General features: G+C 38.6%; 1 protein-coding gene and 1 long non-coding RNA gene across 2 annotated transcripts in view; one reads left to right on the forward strand and one right to left on the reverse strand.

Moving 5' to 3' along the window:
• Window positions 1-22,430, forward strand: part of ERC2 (ELKS/RAB6-interacting/CAST family member 2) — a 946,536-nt gene that overhangs the window by 538,972 nt on the left and 385,134 nt on the right. The gene's annotated exons all lie outside the window — the stretch shown is intronic.
• On the reverse strand, window positions 545-5,078 carry LOC111091308. The gene is made up of 3 exons (XR_005374877.1): window positions 4,847-5,078; window positions 815-944; window positions 545-691 (listed from the first exon to the last, which is right to left on the reverse strand). It is a non-coding gene; the product is annotated as an uncharacterized LOC111091308 (long non-coding RNA).

Here is a 22,430-nt window from a genome sequence, read left to right on the forward strand (position 1 = left end):
TCCTAGCCTTACTTTATATTTCTTCATCATGCATGGCATACTAAACATAATAGTTTTTGTGTACTTGTCTCCTAGTTGTCTTTCCATGAGCACATGGACCTTTGTCCATCTCCCTCCCTAGGATATAAGATTCTCTAATGTCTCTAGAACAAGGGTTGGTCTTTGGTAGGCATTTAATAAATATTTTTGACTAATTGAATAAATGAATCATGATGAATAAGCAGATTGAAAAATAAGTTCCCATAGCATTTCTATGGCTTGGGAGCTGCTGCCTGGCACAGAGAGAGAAGGACTGGGGAGCTGGGTCCTGGAGGAAAGAGGATTGCCCACCTGTTTAGCAGTGCATGCTGGGGATTTGGAGAGAGCAGGGGGAGTGTGTTCCAACTGAGATTATGGGTGGTGACCACCTTGGAAGTGAGGGCCTGCTGTTTCAGCTCCAATAGGTAATAAGATAATAATAATTTTTAAAATTATTAATAACTGTGAGATAAATGACTGAATAGTCAGACAGTAGAGATGTATCATCTAGACCTTGTCATGAGGTTTCATTGAACAGGGTATTCTTGCAAGAGGCATTTTTGTTGGCACTTGAAGATGTGCATCTTTAGAGCTCTGTGCTGGTTATTTTTTCTTCCTCGCTTCAGCTGCAGGGGAGAGCCATCATCACTGGAAGCTTCTTGGAGTGGGTGCCCTGAGAGCAAGGTAGATAGTAGCATAGCGAGGGGCCAGAGGAAACCCCATTCTACCCTGCCCTCAGAGCGATTGCCTTGTGTGGCAGGCACCTTATATGCCCACATTTAGGAAATATACTCACAGACTAGAAACATCTTGAAAAAGGTAGCAAAATTAGCAGCAGACCCTTAAAGGAGGATTTTCTTCCTATTTTTAGTTCTTCAGTGAAGCCATACTATCTATTGTGAGTGTTCAGGTCTTTGATCCGATAACTGTTAGAAGAGTGGAGAATTTTCTCATTAGGAATGTGTTTGTTTATTGTTTAACTGACAGATGGGTGGAGTCTCTGGGTCATTCATATAACTCTGCAGTGGGCATCTACATGTGCCAGGCACCATGTAGGGAGCACTGAGCCAGTATGAGTATGATGGCTACATCATTGCCACCACCTTAAATAGGCTAATTTTGACACTGTTATTTCCAAATGCATGTTTCCTTCTCAGCCATCACCCGATGGAACTCATCATGTACATTTCCCTGCGTGGAGACATTACTCAAAAGCTTTCTGGAGCTCTCCTGGCCATTTAAAAAGCTACACAGGAGACCTTACTCTTTTGTAAGCACAACACAAATTTCTTTCCTAAAACCAGAGTTTCCTTTTCTGATCAGCAGCCTTATTCCCCAGACTTGGTTCTAATAGACATATGACTATTAAGTTATGCTGCTGGCAAGATACTTTGTCACAAAAATGTGCCAGACTTCGGAAACTATTCCAAAGGCTAGTTTCCCAAATTGTCTTGGAGAAAAGCCTGGCTCTTTGGAGTAAGTAACAGCCTCCAAGGTGACTCCTTAGAATAGGGATGATGTACATGGAGATGGAAAAGTTCTGACATATTTTGTCAACTGACCTTTTTTTTCCACAGACCACATTTTAAAGTTTTGAAATGAAGCAAGCTAGTTTTTAGGCATCATATAAATAATACACCGATTGAGTTTCCAACTTCTCAGATGACTGCTTCTATGCAATGAAAGATGCAAAATCATTTACAACTACACAAAAACTTTATATTGCCATAATTATGGATTATGCCATAATCGTGGATGACATTGACTTCTTGGAGGCCCAAATTACCTAGAAAATTCTCTGGGTTCTTTCTGTTTTTCTTTCTTATTCTAGATTTTTTTTTTCCTTTCCCACTTTCCATTTCATGGGGGAAGCTGCATATCAATGGCCATCATTTTTTATTCTTTAATCTATAGTTTCACAGACTTGTAATCCATCCCCTTTCCTTCCACTTCATGGGTGTGATATTGAGATTTCTTAATCTTACTGTGCCTCAGTTTTCTCCTCTTTAAAAAGGGGATTCTTGACTACCTCACGCATTTGCATGAACCAGTGACATCTCCATGTAAGATCATTACCTCAGTTCTTTGTGCATGGAATATGCCAGGAAGTGACAGACACAATTACTTTTGCCATCATCACCAATACCATAGTTAGCATTGACAAAATAAATAGTTATTTTCCAATATGATTGTTGAGGCTGTTGTTAATTTTAGGTTTCCTGTTAAACTCTCAATTCCTTGGGTTATACTTTATTAAAGATTTGCATGCCTGTTCTGGTAGTATACCACTGATTGGGAGAAAAATCTCAGATTTATGTCTTCATATACTTTTTCCAAGCATCGTAAATTTTTAAAACTTTTCTTAATGTTTGGCAGCAAGCCATATCCTCATTGTTTGAACACACATGCACATATGGTATATATGCATGTCTATAGATATGTATACACACACATGTATATCCATTCCCAAATTATTTTATTTTCCATTTGAAATATCGCAGCCTTCATAATTCTGCTTACTGGCATTAGATGACTATATTTTCCACCTCTAAATTAAATACTGAAAGAATTTGACGCATAGGCACCAAAGTGGTAGCCTTTAAAAAGCCACTAACTTCACACAGACAGATACTTGAGACTGAAAAATCTTTGCTTCTTTGTGCTCCCTTGGTGTCTGGCTTCACCTGGTTGAGTGAAGTGAACTGTGGGTAGGTTGAGCTAAATATGGCCTTGCATACCCACGCGCAGGAGGTGGGCAAGGGGTTCCCGTAAATCGAGAGGCTGAACGCTGTCTCCAGACTGGAGACCATGGGAGTGAGGAGACTAAGGAGGAAATGGCATGGCTCCTGTGGCCAAGTGGTTTACCTGCAGCTGGCTTGGGCCACAGAGCACCCTCCAAAAGTACTTTGATGGCTACTTGGCTAATTTGATTGATGCTATGGGGTGTGGGAGGGAGGCAGGACCCCTGAATAGTATTTATAATGCTTTGCACATACAGGCTGCAGAGGCAGCCACAAAACCAAGCTGAACATAAATTTTAACTATGAAATAAATTCTAGAAATGCTCTGTATGCTTCCTTACTGGACTAAGTGCATGTAGGTAGTATTATTCATTCTTCTCCCGTCTGAAGGATTTTGTTTGCCATCTTTACTTTTGCTTAAAGATCGCGATTAAAACATGACCTGACCAAAACCCATGTATAGCTGTTTTACTGAGAAGTTAAGATTCTTTTCTTTGGCTTTATCTTTGCACAGAGGGCAAGTTTTTTCCCTTCCCAACCTGAAGGTTGGCACTTGTGACTGGGCACCATTATTTTCTTTATTCTTCATAGTATAAAAAGAGTAATTTTTTTTTCTGGCTAGGCCCATGTATTAAATACTTGCTTTTTCATGGTTCCTTGTCAAAATATATGTGCATTTCAACATAGATTGCCTTACTCCAACTAGGTATTTATTGAAAAGAATTCCAGGATGGCTCAGTCATTAGGATGATCTATCACTTTCGGAAGATTTTAGCACACTTGTGATCAGGAAATGAGGAATTGGACAATTGCTCTTATGAATGCTGAATGTGTTAGGAATATATTTTAAGGGGTACCAGAAAGTGAAAGAAAGCTAATGGTGTAATGAGGAATGTGTAACATTTAAGCTAAGACCTGAAGGAGGAGCAGGAGCCAGGCAGGCAAAATGCTGGGGGAAAGAGCATTGTAGGTAGAGGAAATAGCATGTGCAAAGGCCAAGAGGTAAGCATCAGTTGGCTTTTCAGAGGAAAAGCACTACACATCATGTAGAATTATCAAGAAAAATCCTGTCTCCTAGGGTTATTGTAAAGATTAAATCTGATGAACTTCATTAAATAAATACTTAGTTCTAGGCACATAGTAAAATAGATATTGTAATAATAATATCATTATTGTCTCCATTTGCTTTAAAGTTCTTCTCTGTACATAGTAATTCTTAAAAATATTCTTTTGTTTTGTTTTGTTTTTGTTTTTTAATATTCTAACAGACGTAAAAGAAAAGGAGCATTATATTTCTAGGAATGACTCAGGCCTTTATCCCCTAGGTTGTTCAGTATCCAAGATTTTCTCAGCCTAGGTTTCTTTAGACATACTCTCTATCTTCAAACAGATCTACTTTGATTCATGAATGGAGATAAGCAGATGGAAGGTGGATAGGAAACATTTATTGTAGTGATGAGAACTCACAGGAACATGAAAAGAGACTTGTACGTTTCTTTACAGAAATTCAGGTGATTCTTAGTTTGTAGAGCCAAAGAGGATGAGAGTTGAAAAATGAAAGCAATAATTTTTATTATGTATAATACAAATAGAGAAAACAGCTAAAAACACATGCATGTACAGCTAATGAATTTGTAACACCTTTGAATCCACTCATGAAAGAACCTACAACTTTCTAGTGACCGCAGAAGCCCTCAAGAGATCCTCTCAAACCAATTCATTTCTTCCCCCCAAAATAGCTGCTCTCTTACTTTCTATGGTAATCATTGACTTACTTTCCTTTATGTTTTTTTCTTCCCCAATTGTGTGTCCCTATGTATTATTTATTAGATTTGTCCACTTTTGTTTGTCTATTTGAAAACAAGATTTAAAAGTTCCACATTGGAGGAACTGGAGTAAAATAAAAGTGGCCATGTAGGGAAGACCCAAAATCAAGAGAAAAAAGTAGGCAAAACTTCAGCTCAATCAGGATTAGTGGTAAGAGGACAAGTCTAGGAGAAACTGGGGAGGCAGTGGAGGTGCCTGGGCAGGGCTGGATTAGAGCTCCTTCCCAGGAGGGTGTCTTCTGCCAGGTGAGGAGGTCTTACCATGGAGACTTGGAGACTGTACATAGCAGGATGGCAGCTCTGAGTAGAGAGTTTTAGGATGAGTTGTTTGTTTATGCTAGTCTGGAGCTCCCCCTTTGGAAGAGCTACAGTCATTTGCCCAGAGCCTGAGGCTCAGGGGAGAGAGATCAACCATCAGTGAATAATTCAAGAAAGATGAGAATGGGAGCTTCCCTCTGCTGGCCAAGGAAGCAGGGAGGGCCCTGGACAAGGAGATGGGAAGAGAACCACAGGTTGACTCTCTATTACAGGAACAAAGGGATGGTGGAACTCCCTGACGTCAGTCATTCCTTAATGATCTTCAAGAAGGGAGAGGAGTTGGGGGCCACAAGGCCTAGTACTGAGGAGCTACTTTGAGACTGTACTTAGCTTTCTAACTTCCCTATTAAGTGCCATTTTTGAAAGCCATGCTCAATCTCTTTATAGTTAGTAATGTAAACTCTGAAACAAAAACAAATGGGATTTTTATTTCCAGGAAGATCTGGGGAATAGTTTAGGACATGGTCCTTGAGGACCTGGTAAGAAAGGAACCAGCTGGGAAAGCTTATGATGAGACAAGTCTCCAAATTATCTGACAACAAAAAGAGGATGGACAGGGATCCAACTTGGAACTGAGTTGCCCTCCATTCCCTGGGGCTGTATTGGGGGGAATCTGGATTTTAACGCTGGCATTGCTATTAACAAACTACATAAACATTAAAAAAAAATTTTTATGGGCAGCCCGGGTGGCTCAGCGGTTTAGCACCACCTGGCCCAGGGCCTGATCCTGGGAACCCGGGATCGAGTCCCATGTCAGGCTCCTTGCATGGCGCCTGCTTCTCCCTCTGCCTGTGTCTCTGCTTCTCTCTCTCCTCTCTGTGTATTCTCAGAAATAAGTAAATAAAATCTTTAAAAAAATTTTTTTAATTTAATTTTTAAAAAGATTTTATTTTAGAGAGAGACAGTGAGAGCACAAGTAAGAAGGGCAGAAGGAGAGGGAGAGAGAATCTCAAGCAGGACTTCATGCTGAGTGTGGGCCTGAATCTTACAACCCTGAGATAGATCACTATGTGAGTCAAAACCAAGGGTCAGACATTTACCTGACTGCGCCATCCAGCTGCCCCTATAAACACTTAAAAAAAAAAAAAAAGCATGGGGGGTGGGTGGGGGGGCAGCCCAGGTGGCTCAGTGGTTTAGCCCAGGGTGTGATCCTGGAGATCCGGGACCGAGTCCCACATCGGGCTCCCTGCATGGAGCCTGCTTCTCCCTCTGCCTGTGTCTCTGCGTCTCTCTCTCTCTCTCTCTCTCTCGAATAAATAAATCTTTTAAAAAAAGAATGCGGAAGGTATCTGGAGTTAGTTACTTGAAAATATTTGTTGAGCTTCTCCTGAGTGCCAGGCACTGCACTTTTTGGAATCAATAAGATTATAAAGACTCCCATCTTTGTAGAGCTGTCTTCTATGCATGAAGACTGAAATTAATGATAAGCTTGTTGAATGCAATGGAGAGAGGCATGTGGGAGGACTTACCATGAGCTGCACAACCCATGGTGATCTTGTCAACCTTTTCTATGTTTCAGATGTAGAGGTGGAAGGTAAGAGAGTGAAGGAGGATGCCTTATTGAAGGCAGTGTGATTAGCTAGTGATAAGAGTCAGAAATCAAACTTGAATTTTGCTTGTATTCACAGTATGGAACTGGAAGATCAAGAATCTATTGTGAGTGATTTATCTCAATCCCTGATAAATAATTTAAATCCTATTTATACTCCAGTTTTCAGGGCTTTTGTTCTTGTTTTTATAAAATGTTCCATTAGGGGACTGTGGAAGCCAGAATCCTGGTTCTTGGTTTGAATTCAGACACAGGCTGTAGGCCTTGAATTATCTTCAGGGAACTGATCTTGCTAAGTCCCTGGACCTTTCACTGCTCATGTATTTTCTCACCCTACATGCCTTTTTGGATTTAGTTACCTAAGACTTGTGGTACCTTAAGTCCAGCAATTCCATATCATTTTTTGGTAATAATCTGACATCCACTCAATGATGTATATACAGAGATAACTTGAAAATATTTTTAAAGTTACAAGAATAATAATAATTTATAAACCTAAACAGTAAATGGATGCCCACCTACTCAAATATTTTTTCTGGCTGAGTAATTTGAAATATATACTTAGTAAAATTTCCTCCACTGTTTATACACACTGTCTAATGAAATACTACAGGACAGAAAGTATTCATCTGAGGTATGGTATGGCTGTAAAACACACAGACACACATGTGATATACATTTTATAGCTTTGTGTATTTTTCAGACAACACATTGAAGAAACATTGTAGAAATACTACTGTGTACAGTGAAACCTGATTTAATGTTAGCATGCTTTAGCCCTTCATCTCTGTTAGCCTTTTATTTATATGTGTGTAATTATGACTTCTAGTACTTGTTACCAGGATATTTCCAAACTTGGTTTTGTCCTTACATCTTTTTTTTCTTGGGGACTTTTTCCAGATTGCCTGTTTCCTGGGAGCATAACTCTCTCTGTGGTTGGAAAGATCATATTGGGATGTGGTATGGATTGGCCTCACAGAGGTATGGTGTGGCCATCTGCCCCATGTCCAGATTAGAAATCTGAGAATTACGGTCTCTCAGAGTTCCTCCCTGACATCCGCCTCGTCTTACATCTGATTGCTCACCAGGTCCTGCTGAGTTTAGTCTGTAAATATTTCTTGAATCTATTCTCCTCACCACCCCTGTTATTTCCCACCTTTGTTCTGATCTTCTCTTGCATGGATTATGCATTGTCTTCCTGACTGTCCCCTTTGCCTCCAGTCTCATTGTGTTCTGATTAACTCTCTACAGTTCCTCATCCCTAGCTAATACCTAGCCAATACCTTCAAAACCTTTGTCATCTTGTCTGCTTTTAATTGGGGCAGTTAAGGCCTTCCATCATCTTGCCCAAGCCTAACCCTCAGCTTCATTTTGCATCAGAAGCTGCATCCGCTTTTATTCTGGTAATACGGAACAGATCTACTCCTTATACACACTTAATCTGTGTATTCTCTTCCCTGAGCGTTGGTCCCTGTACTCTTCATGTTTAGAATGCCCCTCCTCCCACTTACCTTCCTCAACTACCTCCAGTTTATTCTTACATCCCTCTGCTTATTTGTCAACTTCTCTAAGAAGCTATATGTTGTTCCTGTAGACTGACTTAGGTCTTGATCTTTGTGCTTCCATAATTCCATTCTCAAGTCACAATTTTTCTTCCTATCCCTTCCCCTGCATTCTTGTCTTTCCCTACCAAGTATTTTTATCTCTTTCAGTCCCACCTTGTATTGAAGATAGACCATCAAATACTTGCTGAGATAGGGATTTTTCTTCCCTTTATTAGATGTTATCTTTCAGTCTGAAGACAGATTACCTGGAATGTATATCTTTATTTATCCTTGTATGGAAACATCATTTGGATTTCCACACTAAATATAAGAAACAGACCTTAAATGGCTTGCTCACAATTAGTGAACTACAATGACTGGCCTAGGAATGAGCTACCCTGGCTCTGACCTCGTCCATACTTATCCTGCTGTATCTGATTGTTACTGAGCAGAATTTGTTAGAAGTGGCAATAACTTTGTATTAGCTTTGAACTTGCTTTGCACCAGTCTCCAGAGTTATCTTCAAAGGACATCACTTTTTGTATGACCCTTAGCAAGATAGTAGAGCCCATAACTAAAATGGCCCCTAGTCATGTCAAGCTTACACACAGAAACCGAAACCACATCCAGAGAGAATTCACTTTGGGTAGATTTGAATCCCTTATTCCAATACATCCAGCTTTTGTGGATGGGTAGAAATTGGGAAGTAGTTTCTCCCTTCTTTCCACTTCCTTCTTAATGCTGTGCTTTCTATGTCCGTTGTTCTTCATTCAGCTATTTGTGGGGAGAGGGGGCAGTGCTCAGGTCAGGATAGAAATGGCTTTAAATTCTGAAGGTGGATAAAAGGAAAGGAGAAAGAGTCCCCTAATTACATCTGAACCAAAGATGAAATATCTAGAATACTGGTTTGCAAATTATGGCCACAGGCCAAGTCCCACCTACCACCTGTTTTTGTAAACAGTCTGCCATTCATTTATGTACTGCCCATAATTGCTTTTATAGGGTAGAGTTGAATAGTTGCAACAGAAACTGCATGATCAACAAAGTCTAAAATATTTGCTATCTGTCCCTTTTCAGAAGAAGTTTGCCAACCTTTGCTCTAGAAAACAACGAGGGCATTTATAACAAAAGATTTGATTACACTGACAAACCCCTTTTTATTATCATGCTATAAGAATCTCTGTCTCTCTCTAGTCACTTGAGTTGCTTGTGTTGAGTTGCTTTTCTTGTACTTGGCCCTGTATGTTTCAGAATCTAGGAGAGTGAAAAGACATGGGCAGAGATTGGGGCAAACTTCTCTTCTTACATCTGCTATTTGGCATACTTAGCTTAATAGTAACCGGTTTTTAACGTGTAGGATTTTAGTTTGGGTAAAAATAACTAGATTGCCACATAGACCACTGTGGCAAATAGATTTCATTTTGACAGGCAGTTCTGATGAGGTAGCTGTCTGAACCCTGTGTTAGGAAGGTTTATAAAATTGTACAAAGTAGTGCTGTGATTGATTAGTGATGTCTGTTAGGATCTATGCACAGGGAGAAGGGGATTCATTTGTCTCAAGCTAGTGTTTTCTTCCTAATACCATGAATGACTGTGGTTCAGTCATAGCACAGCCTAGCCTCAGATCTGATGGCCACTAAAAGGAGAGTCTTTGCAACCCAGAACCATCATATTCATAGGCTAGTGTGGAGCTGCAAAATGGCAGCTTGTTGATTCATAAAAGTAATAGTTGACTGAAAAACATTCTGAGTTTATAATTATAACCTCTGAGTCAACTTTCTTTTATTGTGGTAAAATATAACATGAAATTTGCCATTTTAACCATTTTAAGTGTACAGTTTTGTGACTTTAGCTAAGGATATTCACTTTGATGTGCATCCATCTCCAGAACTTTTTTATCTCCAGAACTGAAACTCTGCACCCATTAAACAATAATTTCTCATTTCCCTTTTCTCCCTTCCCCTGGCAACCACCATTCTATTTTCTGTCTCTGTGATTTTGACTATTCTAAGTATCTCGTATGAGCAGAATCATATAATATTTCTCTTTTTGTGTCTGGCTTATTTCACTTAGCATAATGTCTTTAGTGTTCATCCGTGTTGTACTATGTGTCAGAAGTTCCTTTCTCTTTAATAATGAATAAAATTCCATTGCATGTATGAGCCCATTTTTCTTTTTCTATTTGGTGTTCAATGGATATTAGGTTTTTTCTACTTTTGGCTATTGTGAATAATGCTGTCATGAACAGTTTGAGTTTCTGCTTTTAATTCTTTTAAGCATATCCCCAGAAGTGGAAGTTCTGGGTTGTATGGCAATTCAATAGACAATTTTTTAAGGAACTGACACACTTTTCTACAGGGACTACACCATTGTATATTCCCACCAACAATGCACAAAGATTCCAACATTTACAGTCAGTGGGTAGTGGTATCTCATTGTGGTGTTGATTTGCATTTCCCTAAGGCTAGTGATGTTGTACATCTTTTCATGTGCCTATTACATATTTTATTTGAAATGTCTATTCAAACTGAGTCTTTTTAGTTAGTTCACACTACTGGTTTCTTTAAAGAGTAGTGGGCAGGGTCAGTTTCAGCCAGGAATTTCCCTGTCTGAGGATCTTGAAGACAACCTTGTAGGAGCTCCCTGTGACTATAATTACAAGCCAGAGAAGTCTGAGGAGAAAGAAACTCTAAGTAAAATGGGAATGTCTTGATGCCACTGTAGAAAATAAGACAGAAAATAGGGTAGTGGGGGGTGTGTGGAGAAGAGCTGCTTAAATTTTTTTTTAATTTTAATTTTGTATCTTTTCTCCTTCCCAAGAGTGTGAGAAAGGGAAGAGGGTACAGAGAGAGATCCAAAGTGTGTTGCTTCCTCTTGACTTCTGTTTAAAATAAGTCTCTTTCAAGGTTCCAAAGCCTCAAAACCCACAAGTGACATTTTTAGGACAATTTTTTTTTCAGTGTGGAGGCCTTTGATTATCTTACCATAATTACTATGTTTACAGTGTTTTTCTCCCTGTTGACTATATTTTAGTGAAGCAGAGTTTGAGTTGGTTTTGTTAGAAACATCACTCTGGGAGCATTGAATTTACTTTACCTCCAATAATAGAAATAATTTAAATAAAGCTTTAATGTGCTTAAAGTCACTGATTTGAACTATATGGATCAGAAACATTCCAGAAACAGAAAATCTTAGTCCATTTGTTTAATTTGAAGACTAAATAAGGTGTGTTTGGGAAGGCTTGTGAATAAATGTTCTTTATGTGAGCTAATGTATAGGATGAGATGATACCTTTGGATTGGTACTATACAGTTGCTAGAATTTAGCAAGAAGATGGACAGAGATGTATTTCTGATCTTATTTAACAAAGCCTTGCTTAAATGAGAGAAAATATTAAGTATATCAATAATATTTTCTGAAATATGTGATTAGCCAACAGTTAATTTGTTTTTTTTAGTGTCCCACCAAATACTATTGATGTTCCTCATTGCATGTAGTTCCTAGCAAACATGATTTTCCAGTTATTTCCATTTATGAGGAATAGTCTTCTCTATATATGGACTCCATAAATACTTAATCTCCTGTTAAATAAAAGCTAGTAGAAAAGTGGTATGCTAGTTCTTTTTCATTTCTATAGCTAAAGGCAAAATACAATTATTTACATTTTTCAGTCTTGATTTTCTTGATCTTAGATGCATTTGTGTTGTATTCATTTGGTCTTAGAATATCTCTTTAAAAAAAAAAAAAAACATATTCAGGGGTGCCTGGGTGGTACAACTGGTTAAAGCATCTGACTCTTGGTTCCAGCTCAGGTCTGATCTGTGTCCTGAGATTGAGCTCTGTGTCGGGCTCCTTGTTCAGTATGCAGTCTGCTTGAGTTTCTCTCTTCCTCTGCCCCTTCCTCATCTGCTCTCTCTCTCTCACAAATAAATAAATCTTTTTTTTTTAAGATTTTATTTATTTATTCATGAGAGACACACAGAGAGAGAGGCAGAGACACAGGTAGAGGGAGAAGCAGGCTCCACGCAGGGAGCCTGATGTGGGACTCGATCCCCGGTCTCCAGGATCACAACCTGAGCAGAAGGCGGTGCTAAACCGCTGAGCCACCCAGGCTGCCCTCAAATAAATAAATCTTAAAAAACAAAAACAAAAAACCCCATATTCAGTTTTGATCAATCTGTTTGCAATAACAGAATTTTGGCCTACCATGTTGAGAATTTCTTAAGAGAGGCAACCTCCAAACTCTGCCTATACAACTCGACAGGACTGATATATGTGGCAATACAGCCTTTAGGGAAATGATTATGGTTTTCAGTGAAAATCAAGAAGCGATTCTCACAGCCAAGTTGAACTCTGCCTCCAACTTCTCCAAACACCATCTTAAGGATGACAGTGTTTATAAGAGTTTAAAAGATCACAACTAACTTTGGATGCAATTTTATTTACAAGAGCCCACAAGATTTCAAATTTCAAATTCATGTTGGTGGGTAATCAAGGTTCACATTGATTCAAATGAAGCACATAATCCCATCAGTTGAAGCAAATATGAATGATACAGTTAATAATTTATTACCCAGGCACACAAACATATTCACAGTTGGTTTTAACTTTAGTATACAAGTGGCTAATTGTGGGAGCAGTTTTAGGGTGTGCTCAGAGGTTTCTGCTTCACCAGCAGAGCTTAATGGTTAAAGTTCAGCCTCTGCTATCAGACAGGCTTCTCTGTTTGAAGACTGGCTTCGTCACTTCCCAGGTGTGTGACCTTGGGCAAGTCAGTCACCTCTTTGCAACTCTGTTCTTCAGTTCTCAGATGGAAGTAGTATCAATGCCTATCTCAGAGGACTGTTAGGAAGATTATATAACCTGCTGTACAAAATGGGACTGTGAGAAGGGGCTCGCAAGTACTGAGCACTCAATAAATGTAGTGCTATTATTGTCATTATTACCAACATCATTAACCTCCTCTCTTCCTGTCCAGTTTTGTATGAGCATCTGCTCTTTGAGGTTATATTAGAAGCAGATAGAGAGGTACTAAAGGATTGAAGCAGAACCCACTTTGGTGTTTGCCATCATCAACAGTACCATTTGGTCATTTCCTAGCATTTCTCTTTGGGTAAAAGTTAAAGAGTTTATCCATAGTATATATTCAGAGGAGAAATTCCTGGCTGTATCAGTCACCTATTACTGTGTCACAAAACACCCCAAACTTACTGGCTTAAAATAATGATTTACACAATTCTAAGGGGAGGCAGGCTGGTTCTGTTAGTTTTCCTCATCTGATTGCAATCAGATGATGGATGGAGTAGCTGAATAGTCTAGCATGGTCTCACTTGTATGTCTGGCCATCGGGACTTTCTGTAGACTAGGGTACCTCAGATCTTCATTTGTCTTCTCATCCTCTGGTAGAACAGACACACTTCCTCACGTCATGGCATTCCTGAGCTGGAGTCTTTTTAAGCCCTAGGCTCTGGAGTGCACTCAGCATCACTTCACCTCACTTGTTGGTCAAAGCAAGTCATAAAGCCAGCCCAGGTTAATAGGATAAAAGAAGTTGCAAACTGTACTCAGGTCTTTCTAATCTATTGCATCAGGTCATAGGTTTCTTATACCTTTGACTTTCCTGGATGTTGCCAAGTTACTTTCTAAAGTAGTTTTACCAATTTATTCTCTAATTGGTACCGACTAGTTGTTAAGAGGGAATATCTTTGGGCAGCCCCAGTGGCGCAGCGGTTTAGCACCGCCTGCGGCCCAGGGTGTGATCCTGGGGACCTGGGATCAAGTCCCATGTCCAGCTTCCTGCATAGAGCCTGCTTCTCCCTCTGCCTGTGTCTCTGCCTCTCTTTCTGTGTCGCTCATGAATAAATAAATAAAATCTTAAAAAAAAAAAAAGGAGGGAATATCTTTGGAGAAACAGTGTGTATGACAAAATGGATGCTCATAGGCTTCTCCCCAAATCTGGCTTTCCTTTATGTGGTAGTCTCTGCTATATATTTTTTAAAGATTTTATTTATTTATTCATAAGAGACAGAGAGAGAGAGAGGCAGAAATACAGGCAGAGGGAGAAAGCAGGCTCCCCATGCGGAGCCTGATGTACACTCAATCTCAGGACTCCAGGATTACACCGTGAGCAGACGGCAGAAGCTCAACCACTGAGCCACCCAGGCATCCCTCTACTACACATTTCAAAAAAACCTGAATCACAGATAGGTTACATTTCCCACATTCCACTGTAGTTAGGGGTGTCCATACTGCTGAGTTTTGGTCAATGGAAGTGATTGTTGCCATTTTCAGATTTGGCATGTAAATTACCAGAGTGTCCTTTACTCTACCTCCTTGTCCAGATACAGAAGATCCAGTGGAACTGTGAGGGCCAGACTAAAGGATAGTGAAGCTGTTATGTAACAACCTAAATGATTGCTGAGAGTAAACATCACACCCCCCTATTCCCACTGTTGATTGGAATCTATTTGAACTAGAAATAAGCTTATAATAAGTCATTGAGATTTCAGAGTTTATCTGTTAGAGTGGCTGACATTTCCTTAAGCAGTGCATCCCAGGATAAGCAGAGTACTTTTTTTTTTTTTTTTTTTTTTTGTAGACTTTAGGTCTAGATGAGAATTAATCATCCAATGTCATCTCCAAAGATATAATTGGTACCTATATGCCAAATATGTATTCATATATATATATACATATATGTCTATATATGTATAGACATATATGAAAGCTTTATTGAGATATGATTCACATACCATCTAATTCACCCATTCAGAGTGTACCATTCAGTGAGTTTTGGTATATTTAGGGAGTTATGCAACCATTATTGCAATCAATTTTAGAGCATTTTTATCACCCCCAATGGAAACCCTGTACCCTTTAAATAGTTACTCTGTATTTCCTCTCCCCCAATACCCAGTCCTTGGTAGCCACTAATCTGTAATCTGTTTTCCCATGGGTTTACCTATTTTGGGCATTTGGTGTCTGGCTTCTTCTACTTAGGACAGTGTTTTCAAGGTTCATCCATGTTATAGCATATGTCAGTATTTCATTAATTTTTATGAATGGACAATATTTCATTGTATGGATATTTGGATATGCTACATTTTATTTTATTTTTTAAAATATTTTATATAGGGATCCCTGGTTGGCTCAGCGGTTTAGTGTCTGCCCATGGTATGATCCTGGAGTCTCGGGATCGAGTCCTGCATCGGGCTCCCTGCATGGAGCCTGCTTCTCCCTCTGCCTGTGTCTCTGCTTCTCTCTCTCTCTCTCTCTCTCTCTCTCTCTCTCCTCTCTCTCTCTCTGTCTCTCATGAATAAATAAGTAAAATATTTTAAAAAATATTTTATTTAAATTCAGTTTGCCAACATGTGGTATAACACGCAGTGCTTATCCCATCAAATGCCCTCCTTAGTACCTGTCACCCAGTACCCCATCCCCTTATCCACCTCCCCTTCTGCAACCCTTTTGTTTGTTTCCCAGAGTTAGGAGTCTCTCATGGTTTGTCTTCCTCTCTAATTTTTGATCTGTTCATTAGTCGATGACATTTGGGTTGTTTTCACATTTTGGATATTATGAATAATATTGCTGTGAACATTAATTACACAACTTTTCCTAGATGTCATTTTTTATCTTTCAAAAATCTTGATAGAAAGTGTATAAGAGCATATGACCAATTTAGTAGAAGAAAATTTATTTGAAAAGCAAACTGTTTTTAAAGGATTGACATCATGGAAGAAAAAAATACAACAGTGTGTCTTCATGCTGGAACTTTGGGAATGAGTAAACTAATGTAATAACCTTTATTCTACAGACTGTGAACCTAATCTTAAATATGTCCCCTCTAGAATATATCTTATTTTTATAATAGTGGAATACTTAGAATGTAATAGAAGTCCAACCTATGGCTTTGCACTATAGTTCAGTGAAAAGTCTTAGTACTTTGGATTAAACTTTTTACTTATTTATTTAGCATATATATATTGAGTCCCTACTCTATTCAGGAACTAAGGAAGTGACTATAAGTAAGGAAGAAAAGACTCTGTCTCATTAATAAGAAATATATTTTAAAAATGAACAAAGGATGTAGAGATTGTAATATTTGCTATGTGTATGTGTAAAGAGGGAGGAGGGCTACTTCTGAAGCTGAATGATGAGCAGAAAGCAACTTTGCATAGCACTGGGATGAGTGGACACCAGGCATCAGGAACAGCAATGCAAGGTCACTGATAGAGGAACAAACTCAGTATATCTAAGGAACAGAAAAAATACCAGAGGCATGGACTTTATGAAGGGCATAACTTTTGATGGTATTGTACTATCTTACATATGAATATTAAGAAGTATTTCTTTGCTTTCAGATTCTAGAATTAGTGTAATTTGATGTCAGCTAGTGTCTTTGTGACAGTTTTTGCCCAATGTTCTGGAATCACATTCTGGATTCCTAGCGGTGTGAAAAATCACCTGTTACAAGTACCAGTCTAAAAATCTGTCAGCGAGGCAATAAACATTTGGAAACCCTAGAGTAAATCTTTCCAAAAACCTGGATTTTTGTGTAAAATGAGCCCAAAGTCAACCAGCATGCCAAGCATTTTATGGGAATAAATTGGGTGCTTTATGAAGTACACTCATTCTTCTAGGCCACTGGGACCGAAATACTCACCGCGCTGTTGCCACAGCGAGTGGAATGGGTTTGCAGTGGTTAGAGGATTTAGCACTTCTTTCAGAATTGCCTGGCTTGACCTTAAGGTAGAATTCATGCTCTGGGTCAGTGGCTGTGAGTGGGTTGGGATGTTCTTATGCAAATACTATGGATATGTCTAAATATGTCTTACTTAGGAGACATGAACTATTCAGAAGAATTTTAGTGATAATTTCTTTTTATTCTATAATTTAAAAATGTCATGATTTTTTAAAGTAGTCAAATAATTTTTGAAATAACCTATAATGTTTAATTTTTTAGGAATTTACTTATTTAGCATTGTTACTATCTTCAATACAGCAATGAATGAGGAGGGAAACACAAAGCCTCTGGATAGGCCCAATAAATTAAAAATCAGTTCTTCCTAATAAAGTCATTAGAGACTATTGTCTTCCCACATACATGTATTTTTAATGAGGGTGGTTACCTTGCTTCCACCCCCTCAGCCAATCAGAAAATAGGTAAGATGTTACCTGTAATTAGGTACCTTGACATCAGTAAGAATAAATGAAATCTTATTGCACATCCCTGTTAGCTCTAATATCCTATCTCTTATTAATCCAAGCCAGTTCAACGTCACAATCAAAATTAGAGAAGTGGCAAGATTTAATAAAAGGCCTAAAATATTTAAATTTAGCAATTTATTTCCTAAAACCAAGACATATTATAAATTTATAAGTAAATGTTTTGCATTTGATTTTATATCCTACATACCTCCACAACAGCCTTTTATGCACTGCTTTTATTTTTATTTTTATTTTTTATTTTTTTTTTAAGATTTTATTTATTCATGAGAGACACAGAAAGAGAGGCAGAGACAAAGGCAGAGGGAGAAGCAGGCTCCATGCAGGGATCCTGATGTTGGGATTTGATCCGGGTACTCTGGGATCACACCCTGGGCCAAAGGCAGGCCCTAAACCGCTGAGTCACCCAGGGATCCCCTGTACTGCCTTTAGACTTATTTTTTTTTTAAATTAGCTAAAATGACCCTTTCTGTCTATTCTCTGAGAATATCTTCTGTAAGCTGTTAAGAGCATCACAATCTTTGTTGGTATAGTAATGATTGCATTATTATGTAAACTTCCTAATTGCATTTTATTTTTATTTTAAAAAGTGCTAAAAATAATGATAAAGAGCATGTGGTTTATATACTTGATATAGTTAAGACAAATATGGAAATTATTAATATCTTGAAAATGCCCATCCTGAGACTTAATCAGTGACACTTTGAAGGTGAAGGCATGTTTGAAATATGGCACTACTATGGCCTTTTCATAAAAAACTGGATCGGAAAAACAAAATGTCATTAGATATCTTAACAATTTTTGGTTCTAGCTTACCTGTTTTATTTTCATATGTGTTTCCAAAAATGAATCATATTCCCAAAAAGAAGACGGCAGGTACTTTGTTAGGGCTTAGAAGGAAGCACCTCCAGGAAGGAAGCATGTAACCTGGTTCCTTTCCTTTCTCCTCCCAATAGTGGGTATCTATGTAGTTTTTGTGGGATAAACTTGAAGAGAGTCCTCAAAATCAACTTAACATGTAGCTGTTTCCTTTATGAGACTAGATTTGCATGTTTGTACATCTTCTGGTTGGCAAATGCTTCAGTCAATGAACAAACCATTTCTCCTGACCTGAGGTAAAGCTTAACAAGTCAGTTGAGCAGGGGAATTTGTGATCTTCTGCGACCTTATGTGTGAAGGGAAGAGCTATAGGGTGATGGCTTTCTAGAAGTAATAAGAGATTCGGGTACATATCATCAGAAAGAGGATTTTGGCAAAGGTACTTTCCACTCTAAAGAAAAAAGCTGATGGTATTCTCACATGTTAAAGATGACCTCTAAAGTAAACATATATTTATGGCCTCTGAGTTCTCTGATCTTCTATTCCATTCTTCACCAATAAAGAGTGTTAAGAATAATTTAGTATTCAAAGAGAAGAGACCCAGGCCGTGTCTCCCTTTCTCTCTAGATGAGACCTGAAACGGAGGGAGTTTGGGAGCCTAAGGCTGTGGTTGGTAAGAAGCTAGTCCATAAAAAGGACTCTCCATTGTCGACTAATTTCTGCATGTGTCTCAAAATTTCTTCTCATGCTGCATCTTCTCCCTATCATACAGTTAAAAAAACTCCATGACAAAATATTAAGGGAATGTGTTTTCTTAATATATCACTTTTGGAGACTTTGCTCAGATGAGTATCCGGTCTTCTTGCTCTCCAGCTACTAGGTTCAATGGCCTGTGTCTTTAAAAAAACAATCAGGTGGGCAGCCCGGTTGGCTCAGCAGTTTAGCGCCGCCTGCAGCCCAGGGTGTGATCCTGGAAACCCGGGATCGAGTCCCACATCGGGCTCCCTGCATGGAGCCTGCTTCTCCCTCTGCCTCTGTCTCTGCCTCTCTCTCTAGCTGTGTCTCTATGAATAAATAAATAAAATCTTAAAAAAAAAAAACAATCAGGTAACAGGAAATGGCAAGAGTGTTTTACTGGTTTCAGGAAGAGGGAAGGGAATTGGAAAATCTTGACTCTACCTAAGGAAGATTCTTTTGAATCTCTGCCTTGAAGGGAAATATTCCAGCAAAAAGGAAGGGGGTCATTATCTTGGTTTTGAAAAACTAGAATAGTCTTTGATTAGTGAAGTGATGACTAGGACCATTTAAAAGGACTAGACACTCAGGGTTGCCAATCACTTTGTTCTCCCCCATAGATGACAACTGTATGGGAAGATACCATTGTGGGCATGAGCAAGGGAAGTGAGTTGAGGGAGTTTAATGCACAGTAGTGTCAAGTTAGAGTCCTGTGTCCCCCTCACGCTGGATATGTATAGTCTTTCAGGAGGCTGATTTGTTGGTATGTATTCTAAACCTTAAAGATATGGAAGCCTTTTGACCTAGCAAATGCCCTTCCAGGGACTTACCTTAAGTAATAACTCGATCATGAGAGGAGAAAATGTTCAGAGATCATTTCTTCACAGTTATTTATATAGTTTGAAAAATTGGAAACAACCTCAAGGCCCATTAGGAGGGGATTATGATAGATTACACTGTGGCCCCTAGAGAATGAACTAGACCAATATTTATGGGTAGGAAAATGGCAATGGTATTTTGTTAAGTTAGAAGGAAGGTCACAAAGCAGTATGCATAGTATGATTGACTTTTGTTAATGCCATAGGCATAGATGGCAAGAAGTTTGGAAAGCCACAAATATGGTCATCAGTAGTTTTCTGGTTCCTGGAGTTGTGTTTTGTTTTTATTTTGCTTTTCTTTCTCTCTCATACTTCCCCTTATTTCAGAATTAAAAATACGTAATTGTGTATTATTTCAGAATTGAGATCAAAGTTGATAAAGCAATTTGGGGTTTGGATAATGAGAAAAAGAAAAAATCCATGATTCATAGCTAAGGAAAACTACTTTCAATTCTCTGATATATTTTATTTTTCTAAACAACCTTCTCTGGCTGTGTGCATGAATATTTATATATGTGTATATAATTTTGTTTTAGAAAACCAGAATGTCCCTTAATTAATTGAGAACGATAGATTTGACCATCGGGAGGGGTAGATTCTCATATAAAAAATAGATGTACACTCACACATGCACACATATTAATACTCACTAATAGGTATTTTTTAACAGGTGACTTTAATATTGTATTATTAATTGATAATTATTAATACTTGTTAGTGGTAATAAAGATAAGACATTTGATCATTCTTTAACCTAAACGGTTTTTGCTTCTTTTTTTTTTTTTTTAAGATTTTATTTATTTATTCATGAGAGACACACAGAGAAAGAGAGAGGCAGAGACACAGGCAGAGGGAGAAGCAGGCTCCATGCAGGGAGCCTGACATGGGACTCGATCCTGGGTCTCCAGGATCAGGCCCTGGGCCGAAGGTGGCGCTAAACCGCTGAGCCACCTGGGCTGCCCTGGTTTTTGCTTCTTTCTTGCTTAATCTTTGAGTTATTTTTTGTCATGAAATGATTAAAACTATTTACTATCAACAAATAACTAATACTGTGTTTCCTATTAAAAAATACATTGATTTTTATGTCTGTTAGTGACCTTCATGGTCATCATTATCTTTCTTTCTAGCAAGTGCAATTATCAGATAACTTGGTGGGACTGAAATACTGGGCTCTAGGATATCTCCTCTGAGGTTGCTTGTCTCTCTTGACCCCACTGGGTACTATCACTTTTCACTATGCACCACACGTTATGCCAACCCTAATCTAGTATAAGCCAATTTATGCTAGTTCTTCAAAAAGGATATCTGGTCAGTTTCTAACACCACCAATGAAAGATTTTATACAGTCTTCCAGATCAACTGGTTCCCCATCAGCAGATCACTCCAGTTTAGTAGGGTGGTCTGTTTGCTTTCCTTAGATACCCATGCATCCCTTTAAATCCTGTGTCCTTGCTGGTAGAAGGTCCATTCTTTCTCCTGTCTGTGGCCAATATAGAACACCCACAATCAAATTGCTCCTTTGACCTTTCAAGTTTGAGGAGAACAAGGAAGACCATTCAGCTAGAATTACCTGAAAATTTGGTTGTATCTACATGAATGTGGCATTATGACTTATGGTATTTTCTACTTTCAATAATGGTGATTTTATTTTGTGGAAGCATTAGCAAAGAAACTCACCTCATTGAAGAAAAGGAATTTTTGTGTCTTAAATTTTTCCCTCCACAAATGGTAACCTGAAATCTCATTCATGCTCTGTGAAATTGAAGAAATTGGATATTTGGGAATGGAAATTGGTGGTCCTCCAAGCAATATGGGATCTAAAAGTGTTAAATCCTTTTATAAATAAACCTTGATTCAGACTGGAATGTCTTGGCTTGATCTTAAAGGTGATATTATAGGAGACATATAGCTGTTGACTAGCCTTAAAGATAATTATCTACACATTCCAGTCTTAGGCTGCCATCAGCAGGGCCTGCCTTGCGATGAAGTCAATGTTCTTTCCCTTACAGGAATATTACATTTAGACAGACCTCTAACCCCAGGATGTTTGTAAGCCACACTCAGCTTGGGAACTGTGAATGCAAAAGAAACCCCTTAATAGTAGCAAATGTTATCTTTGAAGCTTTCTAGATTTCCATGCATCCATGTCTCAGCAATTTGTATTTATTTCTAATTGGACCAAGTCCTGCTATCTTTGGGTTGAGAGATCAATATTTGTGATTTGCTTTGCTAAATTTGTAAGAAGAAATTAGCTTTCTTTTAGACCTGTTATGTTGTGTATTAAACTCAGCTATATCACTGGGGTATGTGCATGTGAGATTTTGGATGAAGTTGTGGAATGAAGTCTGTTGATATACGTAATTTCCTAAGGACATGAGAGAAGGAGGGAGGAACAGTTGGAGGGAAGAGAAAATTAAAAGCAAGTTTCTTGCTAGACTGTGAATACCATGGGTGCAGGGACCCCTGATACCTGCCATAGTGCCACAGTAAATTCTGTTGAATTAATGAATGAACTTATAGAGAGCTTGAAACATGCTAAATGCTCTACCTTCAATTCTTACAACAGAAGCACAGTACTCTTGTGGTCATCAAAGACTCTAGAGCCTGACAGCCTGAGTTCAAATCCCAGCCCTGCCACTTATTAGCTGTGTGACTACAGACAAATTACTTAACCTCTCTATGCCTCAATTTCTCTATAAAATGGGAATGATAGCTCAAAGGAGTGTCACAGTATATAAGTGGGATTATAAACAATTATTTAGGGATCCCTGGGTGGC

This window comes from Canis lupus, chromosome 20 (assembly GCF_011100685.1).
Source record: "Canis lupus familiaris isolate Mischka breed German Shepherd chromosome 20, alternate assembly UU_Cfam_GSD_1.0, whole genome shotgun sequence".
In the NCBI taxonomy this organism is placed as follows: domain Eukaryota; kingdom Metazoa; phylum Chordata; class Mammalia; order Carnivora; family Canidae; genus Canis; species Canis lupus.